Raw genomic sequence first — 16,945 nt, 5'->3', positions numbered from 1 at the left:
TGTGAGGTAAATGAACTGGGTCTGCGTGGAGAGGCAGGGGGGATCTGGGATGCTTCTCTCACCAGAGTGTGGCACCAGGTCCCCGATTCCATCAGGGACTAAGTCCCAGCCCAACGGGCTCCAGGACCTTCTCAAACTAGCGCTGGGTCCTAGCCTCAGCCTTGTCAAGAGATGTGTGAGTCTCATTCCCTGAGCTTCTGGGCTGCTCCTGTAAAATGGACATTGTGGTCCTGCCCTGGCTCCCTGGCATGCTGGTTTGAGGGGCTCAGACAAGATCCTGGATGTGAACGTGCTTTGAAAATGGGAAAGCTTCACACAAACAGAAAGCAGTGTTTGGTATTAACAAAAGCTACTGGCCTCTCTTTGGCTCCTGCTGCACCCTTGTCCAGGGTCTGGAGCTCCCCAGACTGCTGGGGACAGGGGTGCTTGGGCTGTCTGGGGGTCATCAGTTCCTTCTCCTTGCTGGATCCGGATGCTCCTCTACGACTTTGTGGGAGTGGGTTGGCAGCCTACCAGGAGATGTAGGACAATGGGTTCTAGGCCCCGGGAGGCCCCTTGCAGCTGTGTGCCCTAGAGCAGGGAGTATCAGTTTTCCCAGGTGTAAGATAAACTGTTTTAGGGTTTGTCATGAAGACCAAGTGGGGAAGTGGGTTTAAAATCCAGCCTGCACTCAATCCCCAAGCTGTATGCCCTGCAAGCGCTGCCCAGAGGGAGCGCCTTTTCCTAATTTTCACACAAGACTTGTCTGGGCTGGCAGCTGAACTGGGGTGCAGGCCCTATCAGGAGAGAGGCAGCCTGGCGTCTGAAACCCTCCAGGACTCCCTGGGGTTAGGGCACTTTTCCAGGCATGGATATTCAGCAGGTCTCTGAGGCAGGCATGAATCTGCGTCCCCAGTTGCCCATGAGGAACCTGGGTAGGTGATGTGTGTGGAGATGCTACTGGTAGGCCCCGGGGCCTGGGCTTGGTCCACCATCCATCTGCCCCATGGTCTGAGTATCACCTGCAGACATGGCTTCCGGATGCTAGGCCCTCCTCTCCATCCTCCAACCCTCCTCTCTTGGAAAGAATGAGACAGATAATAAAGTTCTATTTCCATCACATTTGCCATTTCCTGGTCTAAGTAGAGTGTCAGGAGAGTGACAAGCTGAAAGCTGCTGGGTACTGTGGCTCCAAGGCAGTGACCAGTGAAAAGATCCAACATCAGAAATAATGTGGTCCAGCCGGTTTGGGGTGCCCAACCCTGAAATTAATCAGCATTGGAGTAGAGGGATGGTTGGAGAAGATGGGTAAGGGTCTGTGTGCCTACCCCCCAGGAGGTGGGGAACCTGACAGTTAAAGGGACAGACACTCTCCCTCTCCTGGGTGGTGGTGGGGTCTGAGGATGGAGGAGGCAGGGGCCAGGGTAGAGTCACCATGAAACCAGTTTTGGTATTTTGAATTCAAACCCATATTGTGAGTCTGTGCCCCAACCTTCCCCCAGAAATCCCTGGGATTATCATTCAATCCGATTTAGCGGCCTGCCCTGTGGGGGCCTAAATGTCAGAACAGTGAGGCTGATGGACACACTCACACACACACTCACACACACACACCCAGAGGCACTTAATCAGTCTGGCAGGAGGGACAGTTTACAGAAGTGATTTCATTTATTTTACTCTCGATATAAAGGAGGCTTTGCAGGGAATAAACCTTTCCTCTAGGTAGGCTGGTAAACTCTGTGACTTGTTTGCAAGCTTATTTTAAACCTATGGTATCATAGGAATAAGGCTAGTTTGGGGCCTGGTTCCAGCTCACACTTATTCTTGACTCATCTGAGTTATTAATTTTGATGGCACTGGTACCATCATGCACACGATCATCTTGATTTGGGTTTCTTGCATTCCTGTGACTGGTCCTGCGCTGGTGGAGCCCCTTTGTTTCTGGGGCTGTTTTCTGGGATTCAGGAGCTGCCAGTCACGGCTCAAGAGGAGGCTTGGATCTGCAGATCCAGAACTCAGGGTCAGGCAGCACTGCCCTCCTTAGAGGTGGGATGGTGCCCTGGCTTCAAGGTGACCAGGGCAGGGAAGATGTCCACATCCCTTGCCACGAGAGCCTCTGGGGCCACAGGGCAGGGGTGGGGAGTAGGGGTGGAGGCTTGGTCTCTTGATCTTTTAGCCCCCTGAGGCTCAGTAAATTAATCCGCTAAAGAGGTTGGGTTGTTTTTTATCTCACTCTCAACACCCACCCCGACCCCGGAGTCTCCTTTATACACCCTGGGGGCTGAGAGAACAGACAGGACTAAAACCCACAGAAGGGTCAGAGGGGAAGGCCTGGCAATTAACCTCACATCCTGAGCAGGGTGGGGTCAGGGGTCACTGAGGTGGGGGGAGGGGCTGACCACCAGCTGCCATGCCCAAGAGGAGGCCTCCAGGGGCCCCCACAGGCGGGATTCCAGCCAGGCCCGAGCTGGAGAGAGAAGGACAGGAGGTTCCAGCTCTCAACCACCCCCTGCACCCTCCACCAGGCCTCCAGGAAGCGTCTTTCTCACTTCGCTCCCACACCACACAGGGCCCACCCTGCTGCCCGCCAGGCCTCCTCCTGGGCTGGGACCCTGCACCCAACCCCATCTTGGAGAGGCAGCTGATTCTCCCCCGCCGCCCCTCCCCCTCTCTACTTTCGGAGGAGAATAACCTGTGATAATTTTTTCTTCTTCTTTCTGGCAACTAATGGACTCCTTAAATAGCAAAAATTGCGGCCTGTAATTAAGATCTTGCTTTTTAAATGATTAATCATTGTAACCCCTTTGAGCAGCATCCTACTTTCCACTCTTCTCACATTGAAATGCAGATCGTTGGCAAGGGAGGGAGGTGCTCCCAAGCCACTGAGGAGCAATTAAACCTTCCCAGCTGTCACTCGTCCCGTCTGCCTCCCGGCCTGTCCAGACGCCTTGGAGAGCACGCGGGGCCCTGCTCTGAGTGCCGCACTTGCCAGTGGCCTGGCTGGGGCCTCCGGGAGGGTCTGCCTCCAAGCCTGACCCTGGGTGGCAGCGCAAGTGCTCTTGGAAACTCCCGGGAAAGCAGATAACGTTTGCTGAGCACTTTTTAAAAATATATATTTATTTATTTATTTAGCTGTGCCGGGTCTTAGTTGTGGCATGCGGAATCTTCATTGCCACGTGTGAGATTTTTTTTTTTTTTTTAGTTGTGGCATGCATAATCTTTAGTTGCGGCATATGGGGTCTTTAGTTGCGGCATGAGAACTCTTAGTTGCGGCATATGGGGTCTATTTCCCTGACCAGGGATCGAACCTAGGCCCCCTGCATTGGGAGCACGGAGTCTTAGCCACAGGACCACAAAGGAAGTCCCTGCTGAGCACTTCTAATGTGTCCAGCTCTTTAGTAACAAGATCTCATTCAATGTTCACAATAGCCACCTAAGAGAGATGTGAAGGTGGCCCAGAAAATGCTTTGCATTTCTACAAAGCACCACCATTTATCAGCCCAAGAAGTGTTTTTCAAGCCTTTCCTCCCTTTGATACATACATGAACTGACCACATGATTTGGCAATGGTACCTCATTAGCGCTAGGAGACTTGGAAGCCCCACGTCCATACCTGTCATTTTACTCAAGAGATTGCTGGGGCCCAGAGATTAAGGGAAGTGGCCAAGATCACATATCACACATACAGCACTTAGGAGGATGCCAGGCCCACGGTAGATTCTCATGGATTTGTTCAATGAGTAAACATGGGCAGATGTACTTCTTCCTGTAGGGCTCTGCTGCTCTGTTTTCCAGAACCGACTTGTGTATGTGTGTGTGGTGTTGGTGGTTGGCGGGGGCGTCCCCTCCTTTGTAATGGTTTCAGAGGAAGAGGCAGGGGAGAAAAACAGCAGATACAAGCGTGAGCAGGGCTGCCATGTGTGGTCACGCACTATCCCTGCATGAGAGCACTGGCTGGGAAGGCTGACAGGCCAGTGCCCTGCTGTCCAAGCCACGATGGGTGCGTCTAACTACACAGTGATCCATCCTCACTAAGATCCTATCAGCCACATACTGTGGGTAGGGGGTGACACCCACCCCATGAAGGACAAGATATAGCAAAATGACAAAGGCATATAAGCTTTGGCCCAGCAGTCTCCCTTCTGGGAATTTGTCCTATAGATACGCTCACACTTGTGAGAAATGACTTATGAGCAAGGCTATTTGCTGCAGTGACACCTGTAAAAGCAAAAGGTTGAAACAAGGCAAACGAGCCTCAAGAGAGGACTGATTAATGTCATCCTATGAAGCTGTGTAAAATGAGGGAAAAATCAGAATACAAGTTTGTATGGGCTTGTTTATGTATAAAGAAACTCTAGAAGGATACAAAAAAATGAATAACAGTTATTACCTTTTTAGGGAGTCATGAGAACAGGGCAGATGGGAGACAGGACATGAAGGAGACTTCTCACAGCAAATCTTTTTAGTTTTATACTAGGTGAAAATATCAGCTTTTGCAAAAAATTAAATACGAATGATCTGAAATGCTCTTGGTGGTGTGGTACAGGCTCATACAAATGTCACCACCCCTGTGGGTTCTCTTAGGTGCCCGCTCTTGTGGGAGGTGTAGGTCAGGTGAAACCACCTGTGGCCTGTCTGCAGGGGCAGCCAGGGGTGGAGGTGGTACAGACCTGCAGTTCCCTTTCCTTCCTCAGGGATACCCCCAGCTTCCTTGGCCTCTTACTCAGCTGGTCTCATGTTGGGACTCACCCCATAATCCAGGTATGGGCCCACCTTTGTCTTGCACTTAGGAACATAAGAGTGGTTCAAGGCTTCTGCTCCAGCCGTACGTGACCATGGCACAGGCACACGTACAACCACATACACACAGCCAAACAACATGTGCTTGCATGCGCACAGGCACACCTGGGCACATAGGCCTTGCTTGGGCCAATATGCAGGTCAGGGATGCCCCCTCAGCCACAGTCAGGACCAAGGCACTGAGAAGTGGTGAGTGGGAACTCAGAGGGAGGGCTGGAAGAACCGAGAGAACTGGGCTCATCCATCCCAGGCTATCACCTCCCACGGCCTAGACCCAAGTGGGGAATGAGGCTCCATATCCCTTGGGACTGTGAGAAGTAGTGAGCCTTTGAGCTCAGGGGTCAGACCACACAGATACAAAGCCCAGCCCTGCTGCTTGCTCCTGGTGTGCCAAGTGCTTTTCTAGGATGTGTCATCAACATTGGCAGGTCTGCAAACTGAGGCACAGAGAAGTTGACTGGCTTGCTAAGGTCCCACAGCTGGTAAGTGGCAGAGCCAGGATCACACCCGTCAGGGTGGCCCAGCAGCTATGCTCGTCCCCACAGTGCCGAGGGGGCCGCCTCTCAGCTTTGAGGGGCTTTTTGAGGTGTTTGTGCATGAAAAACACAAGAGGTGCACAAGAGGTGCTCAGTAAGCATGAGAGTCATTATTATGGCCGTTTCTGCTCTGTACTCCTATAAGAGGCAGCTCACAGGCTTTCACTCAGGACATGACACATGGTGGCCAAAGGGTCAGTTATCTAGTCCTGCTGGGCAAGTGTCAGGACAGGTGTCCCAGGAAGCATGGGGGTCCTCAGGAAATCCCTTTGCTCCCCAAGACCCCCAGAGATGAGGTCTCCTTGGGCGAGGGCACTTCATGGGCCACCACCATCTGGGAAGGGACAGCCTGGCTCACTATGCCCAGAATCATCGCTCTGTCCCAGGTCTTCACACCCCACCACGGCTATGTCACCTCCTCTCAAGGAAGTTCTGAGTGGCACAACCCCTTCAGTCACTCTGAAAGTGCAAGACCAGGAATATGAGCCCTGGGCTGTCCTACTGTGTCAGGTAGGATTGTTTCTGCTGCAAGTAACTGACAGCCTGATGGACAGGACAGGGGCTTAAACAAATGAAGTCTTATTCATCTCACACAGTAAGAGGGTGGTGATCCCCGGGTTGGCCCGGTGGCTCAGTGACATCAGGGTTCAGCATCTCTGGTCACCCTGGCACTTGAACCTTAGGCTCTCCTAATCCTGTCCCCTCAACAGGGCTTCACACTAGCCCATCAGGAGAAAGGATCAGTGAACACTAATCCCACCCAGTAGCTGTTAGAGGCACTAGGCCACCTTGGCATCGACAAAGGCCTGGGAAGGGGTCCTGGCTGATACAGGGGGACTGTGCAGTTCCCAGATTGCCCCCCTCCCTGGCCTGGCCTGGGGAGAAATGAAGGGAGGTGAGGTGTTCCTTTCTCTTCCCACCCCTACCCCACCCCGCATTCCAGGACACTTCCCAGAGCTGGGTCAGGCCAGCCCAGCCTGTTCCCATCCTCCCTGGGCATGATGAATGCCAGGGCCGCTTATAGAGTCACAATCGCCAAATTAGGTTGCCAAAGCATCCAGGCCTGGCCTGGAAACACCTCCCCAGCTGAAAGGAGGCATGTCTGGACCGAGCAGACGTCTTTATTCAGCTGTAATTGACGTTTCACAGACGTCTGTAACTCCGTCTGGAGAGACACAAAGCGCCCCCATGCTCAGCCCAGGCAGCCTTTTTATGTCGCCCCCTTTCATCTGGCAGTCAAAAGTGTATGAGCCGCCTGGGCCGTCCTAACCTGGTCCTGGGGCCAGGACAAAGGCAGGCGCTGCACACAGAGGCCGCCTGGTGGGCCTTTACCTCCTGGAGTGCTTTATGCTAATCCAGCGCCAGTCCGGACCCCTCCTGCATATCGATGGGCGGCTGTCAGCCTGGCTGGGACAGCCACTGGGGATCCAGAGAGGCCCCACTCACCCAGAGGAGGGGTGGTCCTGGCCAGTCAGGTCTAAGAGAGTGGGTCTCCTTGGACCCAGGCTCAGGCAGCTAAGGCAAAAGGGGAAGGGACGTTGGTGCTCAGCAGGGGTTCTTAGCCTGGCATCCCTGCCCCCCAGGGGGAGGGGCATGTGAACCTCTCAAATGGTAGGCAAATCTATGCACAGGTCCTTTTCTCTAGGGAGAGGGTCCATAGCTTTCATCAGATGCTCCAAAAGGTGAGTCTTACTGCTGGGCTCATCCAGTCTCCCGTTTTACAGATGGAAAAGCTGAGGCCCAGAGCTGGCATGCTTTGCCCAATGTCACATGATAAGTTGGTGGTAGCACTTGGGCCCCTACTCTTGCCCAGAGGACTCTCTGCTGTCACAGGCAACACATTCCTGAGCTTACAGAGGCAGGCAGGTAACTGAGGAGGTATCCAGGTTCAAGGAGAAGGGGCCAGCAGGACAAAGGGGTGTGCAAGGGTCTGCCAGGGACACTGCTGCTCAGCCATAGCCCAGTGTTGCCAGGTCCTCAAGAGGAAACTTAGATTTTGGGACTTCCCTGGCGGCACAGTGGTTAAGAATCCGCCTGCCAATGCAGGGAACAAGGGTTCGAGCCCTGGTCCAGGAAGATCCCACATGCTGCGGAGCAACTAAGCCCGTGCACCACAACTACTGAGCCTGCACTCTAGAGCCTGCGAGTCACAACTACTGAAGCCCGCATGCACTAGGGTCCACTCGCCGCAATTACCGAGCCTGCATGCTACAACTACTGAAGCCCGCGCGCCTAGAGCCCGTGCTCCGCAACAAGAGAAGCCACGGTAGGGCTTCCCTGGTGGCGCAGTGGTTGGGAGTCCGCCTGCAGATGCAGGGGATGCGGGTTTGCGTCCCCGTCCAGGAGGATCCCACATGCCGCGGAGCGGCTGGGCCCGTGAGCCATGGCCGCTGGGCCTGCGCATCCGGAGCCCGTGCTCCGCAACGGGAGGGGCCGCAACAGTGAGAGGCCCGCGTACCGCAAAAAAAAAAAAAAGAGAAGCCACCGCGATGAGAAGCCCACGCACCACAACGAAAACTAGGCCCCACTCACCGCAACTAGAGAAAGCCTGCACACAGCAGCAAAGGCCCAAAGCAGACAAAAAAAAGAAAAGAAAAGAAACTTAGATTAAAAAAAAAAAAAGTGCTACCATTTTATGTAGCTACCAAAAAATGTGCTACCAAAATAGATAGCTAGTGGGAAGCAGCCGCATAGCACAGGGAGATCAGCTTGGTGCTTTGTGACCACCTAGAGAGGTGGGATAGGGAGGGTGGAAGGGAGACGCAAGAAGGAGGAGAGATGGGGATGTATGTATATGTATAGCTGATTCACTTTGTTATACAGCAGAAACTAACATACCATTGTAAAGCAATTATACTCCAATAAAGATGTTAAAAAATGTGAAATTTGCCAATTAAAAAATGTACATTCATATTTTAGAGCCACTGGGGGGCAGGGTGGTGATGGGATACATGGCCCTCAGGCTGCTGAGTTTGAGACCTTTGCTTCTGACCTCACTGAGATCCCCCATCCTCAGTTCCCAAGACTGCAGGCAAGGGAGGCTTGAATGTGGCCACCAGTGCAGATTCTCCCTGTGCACAGGTCCCCCCGGCCCAGAAGTCAAAAGCAGTCTGTAATGCGGGCTGGTGTCCAGAAACCCACTCTACTTGTCCTCGGTGCCCTGGTGCACGTCTGCAGCCCTCTGACTGGGTGGCTTCTGCTTTCAGTTGTCAGCCCCAGCTGAGACGTCCCATCTCCAATGACTGCAATTCCTCGCCTTTCCTGAGCCCCGCTGTTTTCCCCACTGGAGGCAGAAGTGACAGGTTAATGGCAGTCTGTGCTGGTCTCTGCGGGGTGCCCTGACCTTCCCTTTGGGCTTGGCATGATCCCACAACACAGATCATCCTCCAGAGGGGGCAATGGGGAGGGGGAGGACCGAGAGGGAGAGAGACAGAGAGAGACAGCCACAGAGAGAGAAGAGCAGGGAGGCGAGGGAGCAGAGAAGGAAAGAGAAAAAGGAGAAGAAGAGAGAGAAAGAGAGGGAGAATCAGGCGGATACACAGAGAGAAACAGCAAGGAAATCAGAGAGAGATACAAGAGAGATAGAGGATGTTGGTGGAGACAGAGGGGAGAGATGGGGAGAGACACAGGGGACAAGTCTGACACAGGTGGAGAGAGTCAGAGAGAGACCTACAGACAGACATGGAAAGAGACCGCGGAAGAGAGGAGGAGAGGGCAGGAGAGGAGAGAAGGTAGGGGACACCCCTCCCAGGCGCCTCCAGGTCCCCTTCCCCAGGCTTCCCTTGTCAGGACTGTCTCCGCAGTTCCCAGAGGCTCTGAGGGGCAAGAATCAGAGCCCTCCGAGACGATTCCCTCTTTGCTCTGAACCCTGGGGCTGTGCGCACCTGCATTTGAAGCTCAGGGGAAGCCGGCACTACCTCTACGCTGGTAAGTGACAGACTCCAGTCCAGGGCCGACATGTCCTGAGGGCTCTGAAAGGCAGAAGGGCAGCTCTCACTGGACTCCAGGGAGGTGCTGCAGATGGGGATCCCCACCCACCTGTCAAAGGAGTTTACATTTATTTGGGAAGGATGAGACCAAAAATTTCAAATTCTTAAAAAAATCCTTTTGAAAATGTTATTAAGCTTTTAAGATGATAAAGAAAAAACCCTTGCCGTGACAACATAGGAGGAGATCAAGCGAAGAGTAAAAATTCTCCTCCCCTGCAACATCTCCAAGCACATTCTAGGGGACAGGATTCAAATCTGGAGCCCTCTAAGCCAGATTCACAAGTGGTTCCCTTAGCCTTCCCTCTCCTTGGCCCATGGGACTGGGGCTACTGGGGTTGGCATTCGTGCCAGCTCTGCCTGCAGGACCCCTTGGTGGCATCTCTTAGGAACATACAGAAGGGCCAGGTATTTAGTGAGGCAGCTTTTCACAAGTACCCATGTATGTAAGTGCACAAGCATGTGCAAGCACACACGTGCACGTGCACACACAACCCATCTTCCAGGTGTGGCCCCTGGTGTGTCCGAGGGGTCAGCTAGGTGACCTTTCATTACAATCCTTGGTAATAGTCAACCAGAAAGGTTAGAACACATATTGGGTACTGGTGTGCTGCTCATAACCGTGGTCTTTGGGACACTTGACCTGTGTGCCTTGGTGCTCAGTGACTCAAGTGGGGAAATTCCAGGCACAAGAGAAAGACGAACAGTGCTGGGCCGACAGGGGAGAGGTTTGAGGGGAAAGATGAGCAGATGGGCCAGACCCATTCCTTTGTGTCTTTAATGACTGATATCTTCTTCTATCAAGCATTTACAGTGATGTTTATCTCATGTGCATTTAATTATGTGTATAGACACTCAAAATATTTTTAATTAAAAATACTGAATACATTTGAAAATGTACTCTTTCTTGTATCCTACATATTAGTACATCCATTTATACATGTATATTACTGTTCAGAGTTATATATAAAAAACCATGTATACTGACTTGCTGGGCAAATTTTACAGGCTCACTAGGGGTAATATTTTTTTCAAATATTTTATTTATTTATGGCTGCTTCAGGTCTTAGTTGCAGCATGTGGGCTTCTCTCTAGCTGTGGTGTGTGAACTCAGTGGCTGCGGTGCACGGGCTCTCTAGTTGTGGCGCACGGGCTTAGTTGCAGAGCGTGGGCTTAGTTGTCCCGGCTTAGTTGCCCCAAAGCATGTAGGATCTTAGTTCCTTGACCAGGGATAGGACCCATGTCCCCTGCATTGGAAGGTGAGCTCTTTTTTTTTTTTTTAATTTATTTTTTTGGCTGCATTGGGTCTTCGTTGCTACATGTGGGCTTTCTCTAGTTGTGGCGAGGTGGGGCTACTCTTCGTTACTGTGCACGGGCTTCTCATTGCAGTGGTCTCTCTTGTAGAGCATGGGCTCTAGGCGCACAGACTTCAGTAGTTGAGGCACATGGCCTTAGTTACTCCGCAGCATGTGGGATGGAATCTTCCCAGACCAGGGCTCAAACCCGTGTTCCCTGTATTGGCAGGCAGATTCTAAACCACTGCGCCACCAGGGAAGTCCCGGAAGGTGGATTCTTAACCATGGGACCACCAGTGAAGTCCCCCACTAGGGGTAATTTGACTATACTGGATGTTGACTTTAAGTAAGGACTCTAACCCCACAAAAGATAAGACTCCACTGTGCCTATTGCCTCCTCTCTGCCAAGCCCCCCATTATGCCCTGGGGGAGACAGAAACAAAGGTCCCACCTTGTGGGATATTGTATCCTATTGGGGGTAGACGTATAGGCACACGATGAGAATATACTGTGATGTGTGTTATAGGGGAGGTGTGTCCATGGGGAAATGGCATCCAGGAAGGCTTTGTAGAGCAGAGGACACTGGAGGAAATTCTCAGAGGGGGGGTAGGAGAGGTTATGGGCACTAATAGTTTCAGCCTTGCTCCTGATGTCTGGGAGACAGCCTGGGTTCAAAGCCTGGCCCTGACACATACTAGCTGTGGGACCTCGGGCTAGTTACCTCATCTCACTGGACCTAACATCCACGGCAGATGCTGTTGGTCACCCACCAGCAGGCATTTCTTTGTCCTTGCACGACTCTAACTTTGTCCCTGGCTCAGGGAGGGGGAACCGAGCTCCAGCCCCGGTCCCAGCCTCCGGGGGAGGGTTCCAGAAGATTTAAGTCCTTGTCCCCTTGTCAGTGATTGGTTTAGGCGTTGAAACATATTGCACCATTGGCACAACTGCCTAACAAACCACCTTGACACTTCAAACAACAACAATCATTTCCTTTTTTATTTATTTTTGTCTATGTTGGGTCTTTGTTGCTGCATGGGCTTTCTCTAGTTGCGGCGAGCGGGGGCTACTCTTTGTTGCAGTGCATGGGCTTCTCATTGCAGTGGCTTCTCTTGCTGCAGAGCATGGGATCTAGGCGAGTGGGCTCAGTAGTTGTGGTTTGCAGGCCCTAGAGCGCAGGCTCAGTAGTTGTGGCGCACGGGCTTAGTTGCTCCGCAGCATGTGGGATCTTCCCGGACTAGGGCTCGAAGCCGTGTCCCGTGCATTGGCAAGCGGATTCTTAACCTCTGTGCCACCAGGGAAGTCCCAACAATCATTTCTTTTGCTCAATACATCTGTGATTGGGGCAGGAATCAGTGGGATGGCTCATCTAGGTTTCACATGGTATCAACTGGGCAGTTTGAGTGGAGCTAGAGGATCAATCACACGGCTGGAAGTTGGGGCTGGCTGTGGGCCGGTCACTCAGCCTAGCCTGCGGGCCAAGGGCCTCCGTTCCTCCTTGCTTGGACTTCTTCAGACATGGACGCTGGGTTCCCAGAACAAGGGTCCCAAGACGCAGGAAAGAGAAGCTGTCGTTTCTTAGGGTCTGGGCCTGGAAGCTGGCACTGTGTCATTTTGTCCTGTTCTATTGGGCAAGCAGTCACCAAGCTCAGATTCAAGGGGAGGGCACAGACCTCACCTCTTGATGAGAAGAATATGGAAGAATTGGGGGTGGGGTCATGTTTTAAAATTGTTGTAGCCAGTGAAACATGGGGAGAAGTCTGTTGGGGGGTGATTTCTAAGAAAGGTTTCTTTGCTCCCCAAAAGAGACATGGGCTTAACTGAATCACAACTGAGAGGCCAACATAAGAAATGAGACTCTCCCAAGAAGAACAGGATGATCATACGCTTGACCCTTTACGATTATATTCTTAGTTTCATAAAATTCAGGGAAAGGAGACCATTATAATAATATCTCCTGCAGTTGTTATATTTGGGATCATAACAAAGCATGCCTAAATGACATATAATTATGTGAATTATACTTAAAATCCTGTAGAATTTCAATATTTGATGGGAAAACTCAATACTGTCAAGATGTCAATCCTTCCTAAATTAAAGTATAAATACAATGCAATACCACTGAGATTGGAATTTAGAAACATTCTAAAGTTCATCTGGAAAAGCGAATGTGAAAAATTAACCAAGAAAATTTTGAGAGAGAAGAAGTGTTCTCACAGGACACAAAAACACATATAAAGGGATGTATCATAGCATAAGTTTTAATAACAAGAAATTGGAGACAACTTGAATGTCCACCCCCAGGGGAATAGTTAAATAAATTAGAGAGTATGACTCAAACTTGAGCATGCATCAGGATCACCTGAAGACTGTCAGGCCCTGCTTTCAGAGCTTCTGTAGGCTGGGGGAGGGAAGGCTCAAGAATTTTGCATTTCAAACAGGCTCCCAGGTGATGGCGATGCCGCTGGTCCAGACCACACTTTGAGAACCCCTGAATTAGAGACTCTCTCTACTAGAGAATACACTGAAATTGATCAAAGGACAAGGTGTGTGTGAGCTGCAAAAGATAAAGAATAACATCAATTTTCCCTCCCAAAACACAAAAACTAAACTTAATCAAATTATGTGTGTGTATAATTTCACTTAAAAAGATGACTGAAGGGAAAAAAGACAGGTAAGGAAAAGGTAGATGCTTGCTCTTCTTGCCCTGGACATTGCCGCGTCTGCACGCGATGCTGCAGCCACCTTTATACTGGCCTGACGTTGGAGCCAATAGCAAGGAGGGAGGAGCCATGAGAATCACAGGAAAGCATGCCCGCAGCCTGGTGTATCCCTGGAACTCTTGTTATGTGAATTAATAAGTCCTCATATGGCTTAAGCCATTTTTTGTTGAGGTCTTCTTTTACTCACAGCCCAAACTGCGTAACTGATCCATTAATGATTGAATAAGATCATATAAGTGAGTGCTTACTTGGGCACTTGACACATAGCCCTCTTCCATCCAGCCACCTTTTACTGCACTTATTCTGGAAAAGCTTTCTGGGCTGGGCCATAATAGGAAATATTGTGAGGAAGCTGGCAGATTCCCTGACTTCCAGGAGCTGAGAGTGGATAAGGGGAGCCAAGAGAAGCAAAAGAAGGAATTTAATGGTTCATGCAACTGGGAAATCCAGGAATGGGCTGGCTTCCGGTGTGGCAGAGTCCTGTTACTCAAATGATGTCAATTGGTCTCTTTTTCAATGTGGCTCAGGTCTCCCCTTTGTGAGCTACTTGCATTCTGTCCTGCTGTGGAGCACTTCCTCTATGCAGTGGGAGGAGAGCATGGATTTTGTCAACCATAAGGCTTACATCCTACCATCTGAGCAAGCCTAGAGGAAAGAGAAGGCTCCTCTTTTCCCAGCCTCCATATATAAAATCCCAGGGGAGGAGTCTGAGTGGCTTAGCCTGTGCCATGTGCCCTTATCTGGCCAAAAATTGTGGTCGGGGGATGGCATACCATGCTTGGCCTAACGTGTATTGTGTGGGTGTTTACATATATCATTTATGTCACATATGTGTGTATATTGGGTATATATATATTTTTTAATCTATTGTGTTTTTTTTAAGATTTAATTTTATTTTTGGCTGCTTTGGGTCTTTTTAAAAATAAATTTATTTATTTATTTTTGGCTGTGTTGGGTCTTTGTTGCTGTGCGTGGGCTTTCTCTAGCTGCTGAGAGCAGGGGCTACCCTTCGTTGTGTTGCACTGGCTTCTCATTGAGGTGGCTTCTCTTGTTGCAGAGCACGGGCTCTAGGCGCATGGGCTTCAGTAGTTGTGGCTCGTGGGCTCTAGAGCGCAGGCTCAGCAGTTGTGGCGCACGGGCTTCATTGCTCTGCGGCATGTGGGATCTTCCCAGACCAGGGCTCGAACCCGTGTCCCCTGCATTGGCAGGTGGATTCTTATCCACTGCGCCACCATGGAAGTCCCTAATCTATTGTTGTATAACAATATTACCACAAATGCAGCAGTATGAGACAACATATATTATCTCACAGCTTTTGTGGGTCAGGAATCCTGGCATGGCTTAGCTGGGTCCTCTGCAAGCCTGCAATCAAGGTGCAGGCCAGGACTGAGGCCTCATCTGGAGGCTCAGCTGGGGAAGGGTCCACTTCCAAATTCATGCAGCACTTGGCCAAATTCAGTTCCTTGCACATACAGGATTGAGGGCTCATTTTCTTGCTGGCTGTCACCTGCCCTCAGTTTCTAGAGGCCATTTTCAGGTGGGCTGCAACATGGCCACCTGCTTTATCAAAACCAACAAGGGAGTGAGAGAATTAGTAAGATGGGTGCTACAATCTTTTTTTTTTTTTGGCCACGCCATGTGGCACGTGGGATCTTAGTTCCCTGACCAAGGATCGGACCGGTGCCCCCTGCAGTGGAAGCTCAGAGTCTTAACCACTGGACGGCCAGGGAAGTTCTCGGGTACTACAGTCTTACGTGATGTAATCACATCATCATATACATGTAATCACATACATCCCATCACCTTTGCTGTATCCTGTTGTTTAGACATAAGTCACAGGTCCTGCCCAATCTCAAGGAGATGGGATTCTGCATGGGCATGAATACCAAGAAGTGGGTGTCATGGGGGCCACCTCAAGAGTTTGTCTCCATATAGTATATATACATACAGGTATATGTTTACTGAATAGTTTATTACATATATAGTTGTTCTCTGCTTGCTATTCTCCACCTCATTCTCCCAGTGTAGCCAAAATTCATTCATTCACTTATTCATTCACTTAACAAGTACTGATCAATCCCCTGCAATGTGCCAGGCTCAGCCCTAGGAAGATGGATTCCTGTTCTCATAGGACTTATATCTACTGGGGGAACTGACAGTTAACTAATCACACAACGAAATACATCATCACAGACTCTGTAAATGCTATGAAGAAAAGTTCAGGGTACAGTAAAGGCATATAACTAGGGGTCCTGTCCTGGTCTAGGGCTCAGCAAAAGTTCCTCTGAGCAATATTTCCTGAAATTTAAGGATGAGTAGAAAATGCAGTGCACAGGGAGTCAATGCAATGGGGCAGGGTGTGTAGAACACTCTAGGCAAAGGGCATGGCCTATGCAAAGGCCCTGAGGCAGAACTGTATGACTAATTCCTAGAACTCAGTGAATTCCCTGAGGCTGGCATCCCGACCAGCAAGGGGGAGTGGAGAATACCATTCCTGATCCTGTCACTCCTGGTGCTTAAAACTCTTCAATGACTTGTTCTCAGAACCTTTAGTATAATATCTAAACTTGCCCTTGGGTAGACTCCTGTCTTCCCCTCTGGCTGCATGCCTGACCACTCCTGAGCCAGATGTTCTGTCACCTCCCAGCAGCTGGTTTCTCCACCCCCAACCCTTTGCTTGAATAATTCCTATTTGTCCTTCAGGACACAGATTAGACATGATGGCCTCTGGAAAGCTGGGTTAAATATTCTCCTGTTTGTCTCTGCAAACCCATGGGTTCCATGCAGGTTTTGTCAGGAGGGAGGGGAGTGAGGATGGGTCATTGCTCCATGGTCTCCTCTCCTCCCTCCCTCACAGGGTCACTTGGAGCTGGCTATGGCCATTGACAGATATCACTGATCTGCTTGAGACAGCCCTCTCCACATAACCCTCCGCCATCCAGGATCTTCAAACCCTCCCTTCCTTTGTCTCTTCCAGTGACCTAAGAGTGGTAACAGCCTAGCTGTGACTAAAAGTGTGTGATTAAAAGCTGGACCTCTGGGGCCACAGTTTGAATGCCAGCTTTGCTACATACTTAGCTGTGTGACTTTGGGCAAGTTACTCAACCTCTCTGTGCTTCAGTTTCTTCATGAGTTAAAATGGGGATAATAACTGTACTCCCTTCATAGAATTGTTATGAAGATTAAATGAATTGGGACCAGTGGTAAAGAATCCGCCTTCCAATGCAGGGGATGCAGGTTTGATCCCTGGTCAGGGAACTAAGATCCCAAATGTCGCAGGGCAATTAAGCCCATGAGTCACAACTACTGAGCTTGAGCACCTCAACGAGAGCCTGCATGCTGCAAACTATAGAGCCCACATGCTCTGGATCCTGCGCGCCACAACAAAAGATCCCGCATGCTGCAACTAAGACCTAACACAGCCAAAAATAAAAATAAAATAAATAAATCTTTAAAAAAAAAGATTAAATGAATTAATATATGTAAAGTACCTAGAACTGTGCCTGGCACAGAGTAGGTGCTTTGTGTTGCTGTTATTGGTCTTTAGTCCTCTCCTGGCCTGACCAGTTACTGTATCATTGCTTTTAGACTTGCCTCCTGAATAGGGCTGTGGAACCTGAAGTCGGAGT

This window comes from Delphinapterus leucas, chromosome 2 (assembly GCF_059928025.1).
Source record: "Delphinapterus leucas isolate spDelLeu-1000000601 "Yukka" chromosome 2, BTC_Dleu_Yukka2, whole genome shotgun sequence".
Lineage (NCBI taxonomy): Eukaryota > Metazoa > Chordata > Mammalia > Artiodactyla > Monodontidae > Delphinapterus > Delphinapterus leucas.
This window is presented reverse-complemented; position numbering follows the sequence as displayed.